Source organism: Salvelinus fontinalis, chromosome 6 (genome assembly GCF_029448725.1).
Source record: "Salvelinus fontinalis isolate EN_2023a chromosome 6, ASM2944872v1, whole genome shotgun sequence".
Taxonomy (NCBI): domain Eukaryota; kingdom Metazoa; phylum Chordata; class Actinopteri; order Salmoniformes; family Salmonidae; genus Salvelinus; species Salvelinus fontinalis.
The window spans coordinates 44,776,013-44,797,371 of NC_074670.1; the positions used below are offsets into that span (position 1 = coordinate 44,776,013).

General features: G+C 40.3%; 1 protein-coding gene across 1 annotated transcript in view; it reads left to right on the forward strand.

Moving 5' to 3' along the window:
• Nucleotides 1–21,060, forward strand: part of LOC129857883 (5-hydroxytryptamine receptor 4-like) — a 181,413-nt gene extending 160,353 nt beyond the window's left edge. The window contains exon 9 of the mRNA XM_055926558.1: nucleotides 14,776–21,060. The gene's annotated coding sequence lies outside the window, so the exon portion shown is untranslated. The remainder of the gene's footprint in view (nucleotides 1–14,775) is intronic.
• Nucleotides 21,061–21,359: the final 299 nt, after the last annotated feature.

Below are 21,359 nucleotides of genomic sequence, written 5' to 3' on the forward strand. Positions count from 1 at the left end.
ATAAGGGAAGCCCTACAATGTTACGTTTTGAGAGAAGTCGTGAAAATGCTCGGGTCCAGGCAATTATGAAATGTAATCTTTAGACATGTTTCACTTTTGTTATATGTAGTTTTGTAATTGACTTATAAACAAGAAGAAAAAAAATTGCTTTTTGCTGTGAGCCAACCAAGGTAATCACAGGTTGTTTTCCCCAAAGGCGGTGGGGCCACGACATTCTATCTAATACCGATTGGGACTATAACTCTCCAACACAAATGAGCTTCACAGTAGAAAATTGGTTAAATGACTTCCACAACTCTCTTAACAATTCAGCCAAGAGTCATCACACCAAAAGGTGAAAAGTGAATACAAAAGATTTAATTAAATGATTTTGCTCAAGTGGGGACAATTTACGCCGATGACACAGGGGTTTATCTGCATACTGGTTTATTTGCATACTGACCGCAGCAATGTGATACTTGACTGATCATGATAATGTGATGGCTTAACCTTTTTTCATTGTTTAACGGATTTTTGCCTGCCAAAAGACACCAAGACTGCATGGTGCAGATTGCAGCGCCATTTACAGAGCTATAAGCATGATGATTGTCATAGCTCTTTGAATGGTACTGCCATATGTACTGAAATACCAGCTCCATGATCCACTCACGCGGGCAGGCAAGCAGACGTCTGGATGTCATTAGGTGAATGCACCAATTTGTAAGTCGCTCTGGATAAGAGCGTCTGCTAAATGACTTAAATGTAAATGTAAATGTCTGCACTTTGTCATTTGGTATGTTTTTCAGGTTGTAGTGAATAGGGTAAGTGGTTAAATATGAATAGCCTGTGCCCTTTTTAAGACAAAGTGATAAATGAATGCCTTTCACATGAGAAATAGCTTAAAAGCTCTGGTTGGGTCACATGTTACAGGTAGCCTGACATTTAAAGTCTCATAGGTACAAGGTTACGAACTGTAATTTGCTGTACTGCATGTTTAAAAGTTAGTTTACACGAGGTTGGTAATGTTAAAATCTGATACACACAAAAAAAAACTATTTACGAGTGGATTTATTGAGACATGCATGTCTAATTCATTTATTTTTTATCAGGTTTTAAAGTATGGAAAGCAAAAATCCATATCTATTATTAGCTGTATTAGGGTTATGTAAGAGGACTAAAGTACTAAGAGCTGCTGGTTTTCATCATTTCACCAAGTACCTGTAGCATTCCTTTTTCTCTGTCTGCCATTATATTGGTTCTGAAAGCATGCGCCTGTCTTTGTGCTGGAATCTAAGTAGCACTTCTCAACTGTTATTTTATCGTTGAATGAAATGACTGTATTTACTTTCACCTTTTCACTGCACGTTGACACTTAGATTAAGTACTTTAGCCTACTTGTCATATTTGCTAGACTGTACATTTCCACGTACACACTTTTATATTCTGAATTATGACAGAAAATGTATTTGACAGAATGTGGAAAATATCACCCATCCTCCCACCTGTGGCAACCCACACAAACTATATGAAAGACCAGCTAGGCATCTTATAGTGCATTCGGAAAGTATTCAGACCCCTTTATCCACATTTTGTTACGTTATAGCCTATTATAAAATTGATTAAATAGTTCTACAGATAATACTCCATAATAACAAAGCAACAACAGGTTTTTAGAAATATTTTCAAATGTATTCAAAATAAACTGAAATATCACATTTACATAAGTATTCAGACCCTTTACTCAGTACTTTGTTGAAGCACCTTTGGCAGCAATTACAGCCTCGAGTCTTCTTGGGTATGACGCTACAAGCTTGGCACACCTGTATTTGGGGAGTTTCTCCCATTCCTCTCTGCAGATCCTCTTAAGTTCTGTCAGGTTGGTTGGGGAGCTTCGCTGCACAGCTAATTTCAGGTCTCTCCGGAGATGTTCGATAGGGTTCAAGTCCGGGCTCTGGCTGGGCCACTCAAGGACATTAAGAGACTTTGTCCCGAAGCCACTCCTGTGTTGTCTTGGCTGTGTGCTTAGGGTCATTGTTCTGTTGGAGGGTGAAACTTTGCCCCCGTCTGAGGTCCTGGAGCAGGTTTTCATCAAGGATCTCTCTGTACTTTGCTCTGTTGCTCTTTCCCTCGATCCTGACTAGTGTCCCTGATGCTGAAAAACATCCCCACAGCATGATGCTGCCACCACCATGCTTCACAGTAGGGATGGTCCCAGGTTTCCTCCAGACGTCACGCTTGGCATTCAGGCCATAGAGCTCAATGTTGGTTTTGTCAGACCAGAGTTTCTTGTTTCTCATGGTCTGAGAGTCCTTTAGGTTTCTTTTGGCAAACTCCAAGCTGGCTGTCATATGCCCGTTACTGAGGAGGGGCTTCTGTCTGGCCACTCATCCATAAATGCCTGATTGGTGGAGCGCTGCAGAGTTGCTTGTCCTTCTGGAAGGTTCTCCCATCTCCACAGGGGAACTCTGGAGCTCTGTCAGAGTGATCATTGGGTTCTTGATCACCTCCCTGACCAAGGCCCTTCTCCCCAAATGCTCTGAGTCTTGGTGGTTCCAAACTTCTAACATTTAAGAATGATGGAAGCCACTGTGTGCTCGGGGACCTTCAATGATGCATAAATATGTTGGTGCCCTTCCCCAGACACAATCCCGACTTGGGGCTCTACGGACAATTCCTTCAAACTCATGGTTTTTGCTCTGACATGCACTGTCAACTGTGGGAGCTTACATAGACAGGTGTGTGCCTTTCCAAATCATGTCCAATCAATTGAATTTACCAAAGGTGGACTCCAATTAAGTTGTACCACCATAAAAAAATCTGCCATAAAAAAAGCCAGACTATGGTTTGCAACTGCACATGGGGAAAAGATCGTACTTTTTGTAAAAATGTCCTCTGGTCTGATGAAGCAAAAATAGAACTGTTTGGCTGTAATGACCATCGTTATGTTTGGAGGAAAAAGGGGGAGTCTTGACAAGACATCAGTCAGGCAGTTAAAGCTTGGTCGCAAATGGGTCTTCCAAATGGACAATGACCCCAAGCATACTTCCAAAGTTGTGGCAAAATGGCTTAAGGACATCAAAGTCAAGGTATTGGAGTGGCCATCACAAAGCCCTGACCTCAATCCTATAGAACATTTGTGGGCAGAACTGAAAAAGTGTTTGCAAGCAAGGAGGCCTACAAACCTGACTCTGTTACACCAGCTCTGTCAGGAGGAATGGGCCAAAATTCACGCAACTTATTGTGGGAAGCTTGTGGAAGGCTACCTGAAACATTTGACCCAAGTTAAACAATTTATAGGCAATGCTGTCAAATACTAATTGAGTGTATGTAAACTTCTGACCCACTGGGAATGTGATGAAAGAAATAAAAGCTTAAATAAATCATTCTCTCTGCTATTATTCTGACATTTCACATTCTTAAAATAAAGTGGTGATCCTAACTGACCTAAAACAGGGAATATTTGCTCGGATTAAATGTCAGGAATTGTGAAAAACTGAGTTTAAATGTATTTGGCTAAGGTGTATGCAAACATCCGACTTCAACTGTATATAAATAAGGTATTTCTGTTTCTTTGGTTTTTAATACATTTAAAAAACTGTTTTCTCTTTGTCGTTAGAGTATTGTGTGTAGATTGATGAGGAAAAAAATTACATGTAATCAATTTTAGAATAAGGCTGTAACGTAACAAAATGTGGAAAAAGGCAAGGGGACTGAATACTTTCCAAATGCACTTTATAGGCAACATGAATGCACCCGTGACATTTCATTTAAAAGTTGGCATATGAATTTAAAGAACACAAGTGCAAGTTTGACATTCAACGCATGCTCCCCTAGTTACAGAAAAGAGCATCAATCAATCAGTGAATAGCCTATCTGATGATCACATTGTGGAGCTGCTGAGGAAAATCTACCACAGAAGTGAGAAGAAAGGGTCTCTCTCTCTCTCAAGGGGGTTTATTGGCATGGGAAACATATGTTTATATTGCCAAATAAAGTGAAGTAGATAATAAACAAAAGTGAAATGAACAAAATGAACAGTAAACATTACACATTACACAAAGAATAAAGACGTCAAATGTAATATTATGTCTGTAATGATGCGCAAGTAGTTAAAGTACAAAAGGGAAAATAAATCAACATAAATATAGGTTGTATTTACAATGGTGTTTGTTCTTTACTGGTTGCCCTTTTCTTGTCGCTAACAGGTCACGAATCTTGCTGCTGTGATTGCACACTGTGGTATTTCACCCAGTAGATGTGGGAGTTTGTCAAAATTGTATTTGTTTTTGAATTCCTTGTGGGTCTGTGTAATCTGAGGGAAATATGTGTCTCTAATGTGGTCATACATTTGGCAGGAGGTTAGGAAGTGCAGCTTTGTTTCCACCTCATTTTGTAGCCTGTCTTCTCTTGAGAGCCCGGTCTGCCTTCAGCGGCATTTCTCAATAGCAAGGCCATGCTCACTGAGTCTGTACATAGTCAAACATTTCCTTAATTTCCGGTCAGTCACAGTGGTCTGCCACTGTGTACTCTCTGTTTAGGGCCAAATAGTATTCTAGTTTGCTCTGTTTTTTTGTAAATTCTTTTCAATGTGTCAAGCAATTATCTTTTTGTTTTCACATCATTTGGTTGGGTCTAATTGTGTTGCTGTCCTGGGGCTCTGTGGGGTCTGTTTGTGTTTGTGAACAGAGCCTCAGGACCAGCTTGCTTAGAGGGCTCTTGTCCAGGTTCATTTCTCTGTAGGTGATGGTTTTGTTATGGAAGGTTTGGGAATCGCTTGCTTTTAGGTGGTTGTAGAATTTAACGGCTCTTTTTTGGATTTTGATAATTAGCGGGTATCGGCCTAATTCTACTCTGCATGCATCATTTGATGTTTTACATTGTACACAGGATATTTTTGCAGAATTCTGCATGTGGAGTCTCAATTTGGTGTTTGCCCCATTTTGTGAATTCTTGGTTGGTGAGCAGACCCCAGACCTCACAACCATAAAGGGCAATGGGTTCTATAAATGATTCAAGTATTTTTTTGCCAGATGCTAAATGGAATGTTGAATTGTATGTTCCTTTTGATGGCATAGAAGGAAGGCCCTTCTTGCCTTGTCTCAGATCGTTCACAACTTTGAGGAAGTTACCTGTGGCACTGATGTTTAGGCCGAGGTATGTATCGTTTTTTGTGTGCTCTAGGGCAACGGTGTCTAGATGGAATTTATGTTTCTGGTCCTGGCAACTAGACCTTTTTTGGAACACAATTATTTTTGTCCTACTGAGATTTACATGTTATGGGCCCAGGTCTGACAGAGTCTCTCTCTCTCCCCGTCAGTGTTTCCACCTTAAACATGAGTTGAATTTTTGGGGATTAACTCTGAACATACGATTTAAAGCTGTTTGTTTTACACTGTCAGGCATCACCTAAATATGAGGGTTTTCCTCTTCAAATGGACTGTAGGAAATTCAGCACTCTGGGCTACCATCACACAGTCCAGCTGCAGGTTTCTTGGAGAGTCCGTTCATTTTAGAGTTACTCCTTCCATTTGTGTGGTGTCTGCTCTTTGTCATAGTGGTGTAGTATAATGTATAAATTATCCTAAAAGTAACCATTGTCTTCAATATGAAATGTGAAGAGTTTTAAAAGTAACTTTTGTATGAATTAGTCAATGAAACACCACACCTCTAACCATCACGTGTGTGGCGCAGCACTGTCCTGAATCATAAACACTTATGCTCTCCTGTTGGCGATGAGCAGGTTCTAGCTGCTAGCTGCTATTTCTTTACGTTGTGTTTCCTAAGTTGTGTTTCCTAAGTTTTCCGCCCATTGAAATATGTAGTGTCATCTTGGGATGTTGTCTGCCAGCAGCTAGCTACAATTATGCATGAACAGCAGTCTGGTCTCACCTGAGTCAACGCTCTTCACCCTACTGTATTCCCCTGGCTGTGAGGCTCACATACTGAGATTTTTTCTAATGTAAATGTAACCTTTTATTTAAGAACAAATTCTTATTTACAATGACGGCCTACCCCGGCCAAACCCGGACGACACTGTGCCTATTGTGCGCTGCCTTATGGGACTCCCAATCATTGCCAGATGTGATACAGTCTGGATTTGATCCAGGGACTGTAGTGACACCTCTTGCACTGAGATGCAGTGCCTTAGACCGCTGCGCCACTCGGGAGTTTAAATGATGGGATTGTTCTCAAAGAAAATGCAATATTATTTTTCTCCCATCGGAAAGCGGGGATAGGACCCCCTTTAGTGTGGTCCTCACCTAAACTTTGGCCATAGAACTTCAGGTGTTGGGGCCGGCCTCTGAAAATGCATTGCAAGATTTCTTTTCTGGTTTATGTGAAGACAAAAATGCATCAGACTTGTACATTTACAGCACACTCCTCTCCACAACACACTTTTTAAAAACATGTTCACACACAAAGGTTTACTTTGTCTTATTCTCATTACTCAACACTCTCTCTGTCAAACACCCACAGACACTCACACCTCGCACACACACTCACACACACACAAACAGGCCATCTGAATTGTAAGGCAAACAGACTTCTCCTCTCCCATGGGACTCGTAGGTACTTTTCTTATTTTTGCTCTCTCCATGTTGGCTCCTCATTCCAGTCAAAGAAACAATCAGGTCAGGAATGCTCTACCACTGCAACGGCAACCGTCACTCAACTAGAAGTAATCAAACTATCTTTGTTCCATTTAGAGTTTCAGCATGTTGATGTTATTATCTTGAAACAGACACAACGTTCCTCCAACTACCACAGCTGGCTCCCCTGTGTGTTAGCTAGCCTGGACACCCACAGCTGCCTGCTGGAATTTGGTGCTTGTCTGGCCCCTGCCCTGATTGTAGGTGTGTGTGTGTTTCTAACCAGCCAGGGAACTGTCCGTATTCTGGACCCCTCACTGAATGATCAATCACACTGCTTGACTTCTCTCTGTGGTCCTGCCAGTCTTGCACTGGGCCCTGTTTGGAGTTCCATGTCTATATCCAGACTAGCATATGGGCATTCTGTATGATGGAGCTCCATGTCTATATCCAGATTAGCATATGGGCATTCTGTATGATGGAGCTCAATGTCTATATCCAGATTAGCATATGGGCATTCTGTATGATGGAGCTCCATGTCTATATCCAGACTAGCATATGGGCAGTCTGTATGATGGAGCTCCATGTCTATATCCAGACTAGCATATGGGCATTCTCTATGGTGGAGCTCCATGTCTATATCCAGACTAGCATATGGGCAGTCTGTATGATGGAGCTCCATGTCTATATCCAGACTAGCATATGGGCATTCTCTATGGTGGAGCTCCATGTCTATATCCAGACTAGCATATGGGCATTCTGTATGGTGCCATGTCTCATTTAAGGCTACCTTCAAAAATACATTTCTATCCTAATGAAATTCCTATGTAAATGAGGTTCCTATGTTAATGCGACTTTGCATAAATAAATACTGGAAACAACAGTGGGTAGTGGATGTGGAGCAGTACCCTTCATTCAGCCTACATCCTCAGAGAGACAATAGCTTGCTTAATCAGGCTGGCATCGTTCATTAAAGACTTCAAGTCTTCAAATCTGGGGCGCCCCCCTGCTGCCGTGCCTGTCCCTCTTCTGGAGAAAGACAGGTGGAACTTGAGCCCCAGTGTAATGAAGGGAGGCCCCTCCTGCTGTGTCCTGATGCCCTCCCTGTGCCCTGTGTCACGTAAAAATCTTCCCGGCGTGAAATAGTTCCCAATCATTCTGATTGCGTGGTGATTGTGACGTCATGTTGTAAAGATTTTCACTGCGTTAAAATGTTCCCAGTCAATAATTTGCACGTGCGTCTGTGTGGATGGCTGAGCTCATGCAGATGTTTCTCTCACACCCCCTCGCTCTTGATTTGGCTAGCTAACTAGCATAATTAGCTATAAACTGGTAAAGATGGCATCTTCTCAGTGGTGTGCAGTTTTAACTTATTTGTATAGCTAACTAACTAACAAACATATATGCACTGGCAATCGAAAACGTAGCACCCAAGTCTTTGCAATTGCAAAAAATCTCTCCTCACATCAACCGTCAGCACTTTGACACGTTGAGTCCGGGAATTTATATGCTGACCTCACGCCTCAACAAGCTTCTGATTGGTCAGAGTCAATACTCCTGGCCACCATTGATTTGCAGATGTGTGAAGCAAATGCGCATGCAGACAGAACAGTTTCTTGAGGTTGAGGGAGGGTGAGAGAGAAACATCCGCATGAGCTCAGACATCCACAAAAAAAGATGCAATTATTGAACTGGGAACATTTACATGTGGGATACATTTTAGAACACAATCAGAACGATCAGAACGATTAGGAACTATTTCACGCTGGGAAGGTTTTACGTGACACCCTGTTGTGAACTAGAACATGTTGGAGTAGATTAGTTTGTAATAAATTCCCTCTCCTCCTCCAAAAGAAGGTTGGAATTGCAGAGTTGCCTATTACCAAGAGGATCAAGTTATCTGGGTTTTACTTCCCTATTTAATTCCAAACAGCTCAGTAAGGAAGCTTTGACCCCTGCTCCTCTGCCATAGATTGTTCTCCTTAGCAGGCTGAAATGGCAAAACATTTATTCTTCGCTCTGACGTCGCCCAGATAACCAGATAAACAAACTGGAAAACATGTTATTATCTAATTAGTTAGATTCTCAGCACTGCTCTCTGATTCATTTCATTTCACTATTTATATTTTCAAACGGATGCCCAACTGTTAAGTCATTCTCCGAACAAAGTTGTTCAGACAAAATCTGTTAGAATGAGCACATGTATTTATTCTCCGAGACCAAAGTTTCAAAGTTTAAGCCCTCTCACAATAAATGATGGTGTTCACTTTGAATTACCATCCTCTACCAGAATAGCTGAAAATGTATACAGTAATTCTTGTTCTAGTTACATTATGGAGTTTGTTGAACTCTCAGAGGCAGCACTGTGTCTAACACACAGTGAAGCATATGGCACAGATCAAACACTTGACTGCTGTGGCCACAGCTGAGTGGCTGTTATGCTGTGGTCAGTGGTAATGAGCCATTAATACCAATGAGATGAGACCTGGGCTCATATCCACAAAGCGTCTCAGAGTAGGAGTGCTGATCTAGGATCAGTTCTGCCTTTTAGGTACTATTGAATACGATTGTATTGACAGATCCTAGATCAGCACTCTTACTCTGAGATGATTTGTGGATACGGGCCTGAGTTGGATGTCTCTCGAACACTTCCTTGATCATCCACCACCAGTTTACTGTATATACAGGGCAGGTGACAAAAGGCAGGTATTTGTTCCTATTTATAAGCTTGCCCAAGTAAAGTTTTGGATTCAGGAAGCCTACATTGTTTGTGACATTTAATTCTTAAGGGTCTAAGCCGTTGGGGGTTCAGGAAATATACACTCGGGAAATATACACTACCGGTCAAAAGTTTTAGAACACCTACTAATTAAAGTTTTTTTTTTTTTGTTTACTATTTTCTACATTATAGAATAATATTGAAGAAATTAAAACTATGAAATAACACATATGGAATCATGTAATAACCAAAAAAAGTATTAAACAAATCATTTGTATTTTATATTTGAGATTCTTCAAATAGCCACACTTTGCCTTGATGACAGCTTTGCACACTCTTGACATTCTCTCAAGCAGCTTCATGAGGTGGTCACCTGGAATGTATTTCAGTTAACAGGTGTTAATTGAAATGGGGGGGGGGGGGGTGAAATGACCAAGTCCATATTATGTTAAGAACAGCTCAAATAAGCAAAGATAACTTTACTTTAAGACATGGTCAGTCAATACGTAAACTGGCTCTCATTAGGACCGCCACTGGAATGGAAGACCCAGTTACCTGCTGTAGAAGATAAGTTCATTAGAGTTACCAGCCTCAGAAATTGGAGACCAAATAAATGCTTCATGGTGTTCAAGTAACAGACACATCTCAACATCAACTGTTCAGAGGAGACTGTGAATCAGGCTTTCATGGTCGAATTTCTGCAATGAAACCACTACTAAAGGACGCCAATAAGAAGAAGAGACTTGCTTGGGACAAGAAACACGAGCAATGGACATTAGACCGGTGGACATTTGTCCTTTGGTCTGGAGTCCAAATTGGAGATTTCTGGTTCCAACCGCTTTGTCTTTGAGAGATCGTGTTTCTGTCGAGAAATGTTAATCGCTTATGACGCCATCTTTTTAGACGTAGCTTCGCTTGGCGCAAACTGTATTGAAAAGTAAGGATAATTTAAAAAATGTAAATCAGCGATTGTATTAAGAATTAAATTGTCTATCAATCGCTGTCCACCCTATATTTTTTAGTCACGTTTATGAGTATTTATGTATACGACTAGATCACTGTCTAATATGGCGCACGACATTGTCTGACCAGCTGGGCAACTTTTGTCATTGTCTAACCATGATTTTGGTGGCTAAATATGCACATTTTCGAACAAACTGTATATGTATGTTGTAATGTGATGTTACAGGAGTGTCATCTGAAGAATTCTGAGAAGGTTAGTGAAAAAATTAATATATTTTGGCGATGTTTACGTTATCGCTCTCTTTGGCTAGAATCAATGCTCTGGTAACGTTTGCATATGTGGTATGCTAATATAACGATTTATTGTGTTTTCGATGTAAGACACTTAGAAAATCTGAAATATTGTCTGTATTCACAGGATCTGTGTCTTTCGATTAGTGTATGCTGTGTATTTTTACGAAATGTTTGATGATTAGTAATTAGGTAAACACGTTGCTCTATGTATTTATTCTAGTCCATTTGTGATGGTGGGTGCAATTGTTGTCATCTGATGAGGTTTTTTCTTGGTTAGTGGCTATCAATATCTTAGTTTAGCCGAATTGGTGATAGCACCTGATGGAGTAAGAAACTGATGGAGTTAGAAAAGTGGTGTCTTTTGCTAACGTGGTTAGCTAATAGATTTGGGGGGGGGGGGGGGGGGGGGTGATCCCGGACCCGGGGTAGATACTCGTGAAAGGTTAAGGGTGATTTAACCAAGAAGGAGAGTGATGGAGTGCTGCATCAGATGACCTAGCCCCGACCTCAACCAAATTGAGATGGTTTGGGATGAGTCGGACTGCAGAGTGAAGGAAAAGCAGCCAACAAGTGCTCAGCATATGTGAGAAGTCCTTCAAGACTGTTGGAAAAGCATTCCAGGTGAAGCTGGTTGAGAGGAGGACAAGAGTGTGCAAAGCTGTCATCAAGGCAAAGGGTGGCTATTTGAAGGATCTCAAATATAATATATATTTTGATTTGTTAAAACTTTTTTGGTTACTACATGATTCCATATGTGTTATTTCGTAGTTTTGATATCTTCCCTATTATTTTGCAAAGTAGAACATATTAAAAATAAAGAAAAACCCTTGAATGAGTAGGTGTTCTAAAACTTTTGACCGGTAGTGTAAATATATATTTCTTGACACATATTTAACCCTTTTTTTGTGGTAGGCACAAAACTACCGTCATTCTCCAATAGATTTTTTAAACTTGTACTGGTTACCTTCAGACGAGTCCCGTGGCACTTGTGGGGGCCGTAGAGCAAAACGGAGAACACCATCGTGTTTGTGAGAATCTTCCCTTTTCACATTAGTTTGTAGTCTAAACGGTTTGGGTGCTACAAACAGAAGTTGGCACATGGACGGTAACAACTTCAGACGAGTCCCATGGGGGTTGAAGAGAAAATCAGAGAACACCCTCGTGTTCCTGAGAGTCTCATCTTTCCACAGAGGGGTCATATTAGTTTTTTGTTTGGCCTACCATTCAAACGCTACAGAGTTTTCACTGCGATTTTCGGGATGTCTCATGTTCTGACAAACCACGCTGTAGTTCGGCCACCTTCAACCGTAGATGCAGAAGGCTGCCACAGGCGGATGTGGTGGATTGAGACGCAGCCCATGCAACAAAAAAAAAAGATCTCTCGCTTAACCTTTTCTCCTACAATTTCCATCAAAATCCGTCTGTTTAAGCTGTAGCTTTTTGTATTTTTTTGCTTGGAGGTGCGTCTCAATCCACTGCATCCGCCGATGGCAGAGCTAAAGCGGTGTTTGTCAGACCATGAGACATCCTGAAAATCGGTCTTCTCACTAAAACATCTAAAGCGTCCAAGCGGTTTGGCCTACAAAACCCCTCTGTGGAAAGATGAGACTCTCATGTTCTCCGCACCCGACAAGCGTCATGGGACTAATATGACCACTCTGTGGAAAGGTGAATCTGTTGCGAACACGTACAGTACATGTCAGTTGTTTTGCTCTAACAAGACTCGTCACAAGGTCGTAGGTACCAGTAAAAACAATGTATGGAAGTATATATGGAGAAAGAAAAAAAATAGTTTCCTGATCTTTATTATATCTCTCAGATATAGAACAGACATTTCAGAACAAACTTTCTTTTGATTTTTTGGGGGGACAATCTGTTCCATTTAGTGAATATGTTATTCAGTGAGTTATATGGGCTAAAAGCAGTAATGCCAAATTCAATGTTTCATCAAATATTTTTTTTAAATATTTTTTGATACCTTAAGGCACAGGTGTCAAACTCATTCCACGGGGGGCCGAGTGTCTGCGGGTTTTCGCTCCTCCCTTATACTTGATTGATGAATTAACATCACTAATTAATTAGGAACTCCCCACACCTGGTTGTCTAGGGCTTTATTGAAAGGAAAAACCAAAAACCTGCAGACACTAGGCCCTCCGTGGAATGAGTTTGACACCCCTGCCTTAAGGGGTCTTAAAATGTTTAATAAAATAGTTAAATGATCCTTGGTGTGACCATCTTAAATCAATTCCATATGTTAGCTTAGTAGAACCCCTACCCCGGCTTTGACAGGGCATAGACTAGAGGGTTTTAAACTGACCGATTCTGATGGGAATTCTTTTTATTCGGTTACTTAGATTAACACACCGTCACTAGACTCTAGGGGGTTTAAAGCTCAGCGACTAACAAAACTGTGTTAATGAACCGTAAGACAAGCTCTCTAAAAGGTTTGGATGGATTACATTAAAATGTCAGCGGTTAAGCGTTAATAAAGTCAGGATGAGAATCAGAGAGAGGGCAGCAGAGAATGTGTGGTGGACATGCCAGTCAAGAGGGTGCTCTGGCCTACTGTATGCGTTGCTGCTATCCCTTATTACAGAGCTCAGGAGCTGATATAGGGATACAGAGAAAAAGAGGCGATGGACTCATCTGCCCCTCGATCACTGCAATTACTGCATCATAATCTAAGTCATGTGTTTCCAGAGCATTTTATCCATTAGGAGCAGTGTCACCAACTTCCTTTCAGTCTGTGGTCCTCTCTGTGGGTAATTGGTACCACTATATCAGTTGTACCACCACAAGCAGGACATTTTGGGTTAAACACTGCAATGTGGTAGCAATTTTGGGTTCTGCTCCATTGGAAAGCTCTAGCACATTTCCTTAAATCCCGGAACATTAGACAGTTTTGAGGTTTTTTTTTAAAGTAAATTTCACAGCCAATTTCTAAGCAGGAATTGCCTTTGGTTTGGTTGTTTATGAAAACAGATCCTAATGGTTTTAGGATGGCTTCCACCTCTCAAACAGAGACATCGAGTCAATATGACAGTGAATGGTTTGATTCACTTCAATGTAAGCGATTTACTCCAGAGAAATCACTCATTATATGGTTTCCAAATGGTGTTTCTTCCTCACCTGTTTGATGATTTGCTTTCTCGCACGTGGGAAATGTAATTTAGTTAGCATGATTATTTTATGCAATGATTTTTGCCATATTCATATGTCTCAATTTCCCTTGAAAGTATGTTTTATATTTGGAGTGAATTAATGCTCACGTTACAGTCAATGTGACCGTTTTGTACTTTCTAGGGAGCTCATTCTAACTTCTGATTGTATGTCCTTTGTGGGGAGATAATCAGTGCAAAGCGTCACAGAATTTGAAGAAATAGGAAACTGTTGATCATATCGCTTACTCATCTGAGAGGTAGCGAAGTAATGTTTTACTGTGTCAGGAAAAATAAATATTAAGAAAACATCTGTGGCCCTAAACTTGTCAAAGTTAAAATCATGACTTGCGTCTAAAATGGATGGTTTTCACTCACCATTCTGTATCATCAACATGACACGATTTCAGCCATCCATTAAAGGAAAAATGCCTGCCTTTTTGGTGTATCTTCAAGTTCTCAGGATGCCAGATGGTGAAAGGGATAGTCATCTCAAGTAGGAGTCTTGTAGACTTGGCACTGGCTTGACTCAGCCTCCTATCCCACGTTTCTATGTTGGATTGTATGATTTGTGGGGTATATTTGTATAGTGGATCTGAATATTGTCATTTAAAGCATGCTGACAATATCGTAGGTTTATCACTAATCCTGATTTATCATGACCCTTAGAGTGGAACCAGTTAAGGTTTCACTGAAGTTCCACTCCTGTATTGCAGCCAACAACAACCCCAGAAAAGAGAACATCAGGCTCACCTCCGCAGAGCCAAACCCAATTTTTACTGTAATCCCAGAGCTTCACATTAACCAGACTGCTTGAATCAGGCAGGAGTGCTGCTCGCTTCATGTGGTTTTAAGTTACTTAACAATACCCCTCTCATTTTAAGGGTAGGCTACAAGTTCAACAAAACAGTGAGTCCTGTGTAAAATCTATTGTTCTGTATTCTGTGAAATGTTTGTTTTAGGGGTTACTCATCAAAGAGTATTGATGCATCTCGGACATTGAAGTGAATTGAATGATTGCCCAATGTCAGTTTGAAATGAAATGTTCCATTCTGTGTTTGTATAATTTCAGGTATGCTGCCCTGCACAATGGAAACCATATTGAAAAGGAACAGCAGCCGTTGCAAAAAGAGGACACAGAGTCGCCGGAGTCCTGCTTCTGACAACCGCAGACAGTCAGACAGACACTACCCTGTGCAATCTGAGACAAGGACTGGGTCGGAACCAGAACCAGCCCTAGAGGGAGTCATTCTAAGGCGGCCTCTCCCACTGAGAGACAGCCAAACCAACGACATGTTTGGACTGAACTCCTAGTAGCGGGATCGATTATGGACTGTGGAATACTTTAAGGTGAATAATGTTGCCAAAGCTATTTGATATTAACTTTGTTTTGAGATATGTCGTTTCATATTTCCTTTGCTTAGAAAAGGAAGAAAAACACTCAATCTTTCTGATCCACTATAGTTAGCTCTGTTAGTTAACGGATGTTCCAGTAATGCTTAGTGTTATGTCACCAATATAAACATTTCAATAAGCTTTATTGATCTAAGGAGGTGCAATTTCACACAGGCACAGAGGGCTCATAACCCATTCATTTAGAATGAAGTATTAACTTGAAAATGTTCTCATTTTATTCAACTTCAGGTCTCTTATCTCTCCCTGTCATTGGTGCACTATACTCAATCAGCCTAGATCCCATAACGTTCCTTTGATGCTCTGCATAATCGTCAAAAGCCGAAAGTGATAAAGTATTTTAACACACCCACGGTATTGTATGGTATGTGATGAAATAATTCAGCCCCTGAAGTGCACTATTAGCTACTACACTTTACAAATGATCCCTTCTCTCTCATGGCTCCTCTCTCAGATGTCGACAAAGATGGACCGTGCAATAAGACGGACATGTTTTTAAAGATGGTGGTTGCTGAAGCAATTGAATCTTGGTCACAGTCTTTTCCCTCCTACTGATGTGTGTTGTCTACTACGGAGTACGTGCATACTACGTCCAGTATGTGGGTGCGCGCTTGAGATCATGTCCTATACTTCATGAAGTGCCCCTCTCAACACCACACGTGTTTAGTCTAGTCCACAGCAACATCTCATTTCTTATGCATTACTAGCAGTAGTCCGAAAACATTTGCTAGAGTGTACTACAATTTTCCGGCATTTTGTATTCATGAACAATCCAAGGTATCCCCTGAAATGTATATTTACCTTGCACCTGAAATGTAAACATTGACTTTCTTTTCCTGTGCGATTCCAAAGCAAACCATTCCACTTGCTGAATCCTTCAGTAGGCTACCAATGATGACTAGCTCGTTTAAAAGGCAATCGCCACCAAAGCCATCATTTCATTTTCTACCAAATAGAGGCTCAATGGTTTAGTTAATAACATTCTGTCCAAAGCACTGGGAATATTTCCTTTCAGAAAACAATGCAAAGAGATCATACATAGTCATATACAGCAGGATGTAAAGAATACCAACTGCATTTTCCCCATACGTTCATCCGTTAAACACACATTCAAGCGACGTATCCCAGCAACTTAAACAAAAATGACCCTGTTGGTTGAACTTCCTGATTAAATGTCCAGTCTTAAAGGGGCAGTGCAGTCAAAAACATTATATACCATTTTTTTGTATGATATTTCCAGACTAGCAGGTCGAAATAACACCCTGAAATTGTGAAAATTATGAAAATGCCCTTTTGGTGTAAGCTTTTTGAAGAAAAACCAGCAGACACTATGCCCTCCATGGAATGAGGTTGACACCCCCACCCTAGAGTCTAGACCAGAGTCTCCCAACCCTCTCCTCAGATGTTTCACATCACATTTGAGTTTTAACCCTAAACTACCACATCTGATTCAATTAGGCAAAGGCGTGAGGATTAATTGACTAATTGAATCAGGTGTGTCAGTTTAGAGTTAAAACAAAAATGTGAGAGGGTTGGGAAACCCTGGTCTAGATGATCTAATCAGATGTATCAGTACATCCACACGATCAGTCTGAGCATTTCAATGGCAAAAGAAAGCTCAGGGAAATAAATGATAGACAAATATGATTTTATTTATTATCATGAAATAAACACCCAGTGATGTATTAGACACTGAGTGATGATATTTTTTAATTAATTAAAAAGACTGCATGAGGCTTTAATAGATAGCCCAGCAGATGATCCTCATGAGCAGAGCATCCTCATGTTTTTTTTATAATGTACATGTTGATACATAAATATCAGAATTACCATTAAGTTGTCTCTGAGTGTTTGGGGCAAGGTTGAGTGTGTTACGCAGTGTCCAGTAGCATTAAGCCATAAGTCATTACATCCATCCTGTCTTCCTCCTTACAAAACCAAAATGATAGTCACTCCCTCCTTCACTCCTGTCCTTGGACTCAATCCTTCCCCTGAAGATTCATGGGAAGTAATAATAACTTCGAGTTTTATTTGAGGAAATATTCAGAATATATCTAGATAGACTTTACAGGGCATGATCTTCAGTGGCAATGACAGCTCTTCTATTCAGAGGGTTTTGGTCAATACAAATGTTCTTGTTTTTTCCTGCAACAACTGACAGCTAAATGTATTTAGAATATATACACTGAGTTTACAAAATGTTAAGGACACCCCCCACTTTTGCCCTCAGAACAGCCTCAATTCGTCAGGGCATGGACTCTACAAGGTGTCAAAAGCATTCAACAGTTATGGTCCATGTTCACTCCAATGCTTCCCACAGTTGTGTCAAGTTGGCTGTATGTCCTTAGAGTGGTGGACCATTCTTGATGCACACAGGAAACTGTTGAGAGTGAAAAACCCAGCAGCGTTGCAGTTCTTGACACAAATCGGTGCGCCTAGCACCTACTACTATACCACGTTCAAATGCACTTAAAACTTTTGTCTTGCCCATTCCCCCTCTGAATGGCAAACGCACACAGTCCACGTCTCAATTGTCTCAAGGCTTAAAAAGCCCTTCTTTAACCTGTCCCCTCCCTTTTATCTACACTGATTGCAGTGGATTTATCAAGTGACACCAATAAGGGATCATAGCTTTCACCTGGATTCACCTGGTCAGTCTGTCATGGAAAGAGTAGGTGTCAATAATGTTTTGTACGCCCAGTTTAGGCAGAGCCTTTACAGTGCTAAACCCTTCTGGAACAGATTTCAAACCAATGTTGCTTTTTTTGTTCTTGCTTCTTTCATGCTCCTTAAAAAAAAGCTATTTATCTCAGACTGTGACCTCGTCATAATGGAAGCACTAGCACTTTAGTAATATATAGATGAAAATGATGTCAAAAAGATTATTCCAGAGTCTTCTCATCAGCTGATCGTCCAAGACCAACTTTATAAACAAAGGTATTTTGATCCCTTAAGTGATTTCCTTTCCTTTTCATTCATCCTGAAGATTTTATTTTGTATTGTATTTTTGATGATACATTCGGAGAAGTCTGTAGGGCATTATTTTGGATACAATGGTAAATGCCACGTGTACAATCCATGAAGACCCATTCGAATTATATAATAATCAAAATAGTCTCGAATCATTCCCTTTGTGAGTGGGACTTTACTTGCTTACAGTGCAAACAATGCAACATAATGTTTGTCCATGAACAATCTTAAAATGTAATTTGTATGATTTTCTTTGTTTGTGTTTCCTTTTTCAGGAATTTAATTCAGCCAATTAAGAAGATGATATATGAATTGTACTTCCAGCATAATTAAGGCTTATATTTCTGGGATTTTAAAGTGTACATAGAGGAATATTTTTCAGCAAAAAGTGGGATATGAGTCTGTGTCTCTTCAGTAGACTTGAACAAAGCAATTATATTGGCTTTATATTCTTCATTCCAGTAGCTCTGCTGGCCTATCCTTCCAGCACAGTATAATGATAAGGCCTGAACATGTACGCCACCATATACTACAGAACACATATGTGTATGCATCGTCACATACAGCTGTTTTTTTATGTTCAAGATGTTCATACACCTTGTTCATCACAACATTTTATTGCCAGTTTTCAATTGACGTGGCCAGCATAAGAATTTCACCCAGACTAAAAAGGAGGGGGTTTCCCTTCATGTTTTGTTTGTGATAATAGATGTGCTGCGTACATACTCCCCTGGGCCCGGCAGTTTCCATGACACCTGGAATATAAATCTCTGTGATCAACATGTATGGTACATTATGTGTTGGTGGTTGAAAGTCCCGAATTAGAACACAACCTGTGGAGATTTAAGAGGAAAACCACTTACGGTAATAACATAACTTTCATAATTTACTTTAGTTACACCACTGAGGTAGATTTGAAAGGAGAACCATCAGCTACCTAATTTTATACTGTATATTCAGATACCAGTTACACAATATGCCGTCTAATTACTTATCAAACGTTGAAAACAGACATGATACTGGGAACGGTACAGTAATACATTGGTAATACATTGTACTTTCCCTGTGAATTGTCCTGTAGGACCTCCTTTAATACTTGTCGAGTTACATACACGTAGAGTTGGGGCAATAAACCAAAAATGATCGACACCGACCAAATCGATCACTTATCGCAGGCATTTCGTTCATTGGGATAAGTAGCCTGTACTAGAGAAATGTGAAGTTTGAAATGAGTTTGCTAATATGGGTGATTGTTAATGGAACAGTTGATGGCTACAATCATCAAACTAGTAGTAGTATTAGTAGTAGTAGTAGTAGTAGTTTAAAGCAGGGATCTCCAACCTTTTCTAGCATGAGAGCTACTTTAAAAAAATGTATTATGTCACCAGTTACACAATAAATTATTGGTTTCAAATAGACACATGATCATTTTCACCTCTCACGTGCAGCTCTTCCTTGGGTCCTTAGTGTACAAGAGAAAGTAGTTCCCCATGTTTTTTGTCAATATACCTGGTAAAATAATGGTTAATAAACTACTCTAAACGGGGCCCTTTCAAATCTGCATTTTATCCCCCAAAAATTCTGTTTTAGATTTTCCTAAATTACGTTCTCAGTTTTATTTTTCACTTTTAAAATTCCTATTGTTCATAGAGAAACAACAACATTGGATGTTCTGAGTCCATGTCAATGCTTAAATCACATGAGACATTCTTTTTTTAGTTCTGGAAGAAATGTTGATTTTTGATTGTAATTCCTCTTTAATTGCACATCTGGCGACTGAGGAATGTGCCGGTCTAACAATGGTTCTGTACTGCTGCTTCTCAATTCATGACAAAGTATATCATACAAATGATATACTTACTTATGATATACTGGCCAGGTAAGCCAGCTTTGCGGTTAACATTTAATTGAGAAGGTTTTGGGGGAAGTTGTATACAGCATACTTCAGAATTGTTTGGCGAGCTACTCATAGGTGGGCTGCTCGTGATCGACCTGTTGGAGACCCCTGGTTTAAAGGATCATAAAAAAAACCTGTGGTAAAGTTTAAGGTAATGTCATAAATGTTTCATTCTATTCATCATTATCGCATAAATTCTGGCAATTTATCATGATATGGATTTTTTTTCCATATCGTCCAGCTCTACATGCATGTATGTAAAGGTTAAGGCGATGATTAATTAAATGCTTCACCTGTTCATTAGTGATCAGAACCACAGGCATCATCTGTCCCCGTGGTGTATTCCCCAGCCTCTGCATGTTGAGAACATCTGAGAGAGGCTGAACTCTGAGGTGGGTCGTATCCAGAAAGCGTCTCAGAAAAGGAGTGCTGAGCTAGGATCTGTCTATACAATGTTATTCGTTATGAACTAAAATGCTAAACTGATCTTAGATCAGCACTCCTACCCTGAGATGGATACGGACCCAGTTGTCTAGAGGCAGAGGCAAGGGACGGCATCTCGCGTAGAGCCACAATGTAATATACAGATCAAGTCAATTGTAACCTACATAAGTCATCTAGGGAGATATTGGAAAATCAGGAAGAATACAATGAAACATGCAGTTTCAACAAACCATTTAAGTTGCAGCAAATGTCATACCTTCAAACGTACACAAATGTTGCTACTTATACAACTCAACACAGTATTGCGTTTTTCAAAGTTTGTTCAGATATAACCAATGTCTGAGAGAGAGTTGTATCTCAAAGCCGTACATTCCCTTTAGGTTTGGAAGCTTTGGCGCAATCGTTTTTCAGTTTCAGTTAGTCCCCAACATGTCGTCACCATGTCGTCACCATGCCGTCGCCCTAGAAACCTCCTCCAACCTTCCGTTCTCACTCTTTGGGTGCCACCTCTGAAGGCAGCCCTGAAGGCCGTGGAAGCTCACAGCATGAATGTGTTGTACAGTAAATCTCCCAACAGTGTTGTTGAAGAATAAACTTTTCTAATAAAAATCCTCAGTATTTATTTTGATGGAACACAGATGGGTCACTATTTTCATGAACTTCTTCTCTGTCAGGGGGCCAGAACATTGACTTTTTCCGTTGGTAGGTGAGAGCTCTCATAAATAAATGATGATTTAAGACGGAGAGATGTTATTAATCCCTGGCGTCAAGTTTCTTTTAGGCATCACCTGGTTTCAATAGGGAGCATGCAAGTAATTTAGATTACAGATAATAGTAACCACTCCATCGAGAATTACAGTTGTTTATTCCAAATGTAAAGCATTCTCAGTCTTTTCCCCTTCAAACATAATGATTGAGGGAGTGTAGTGTTC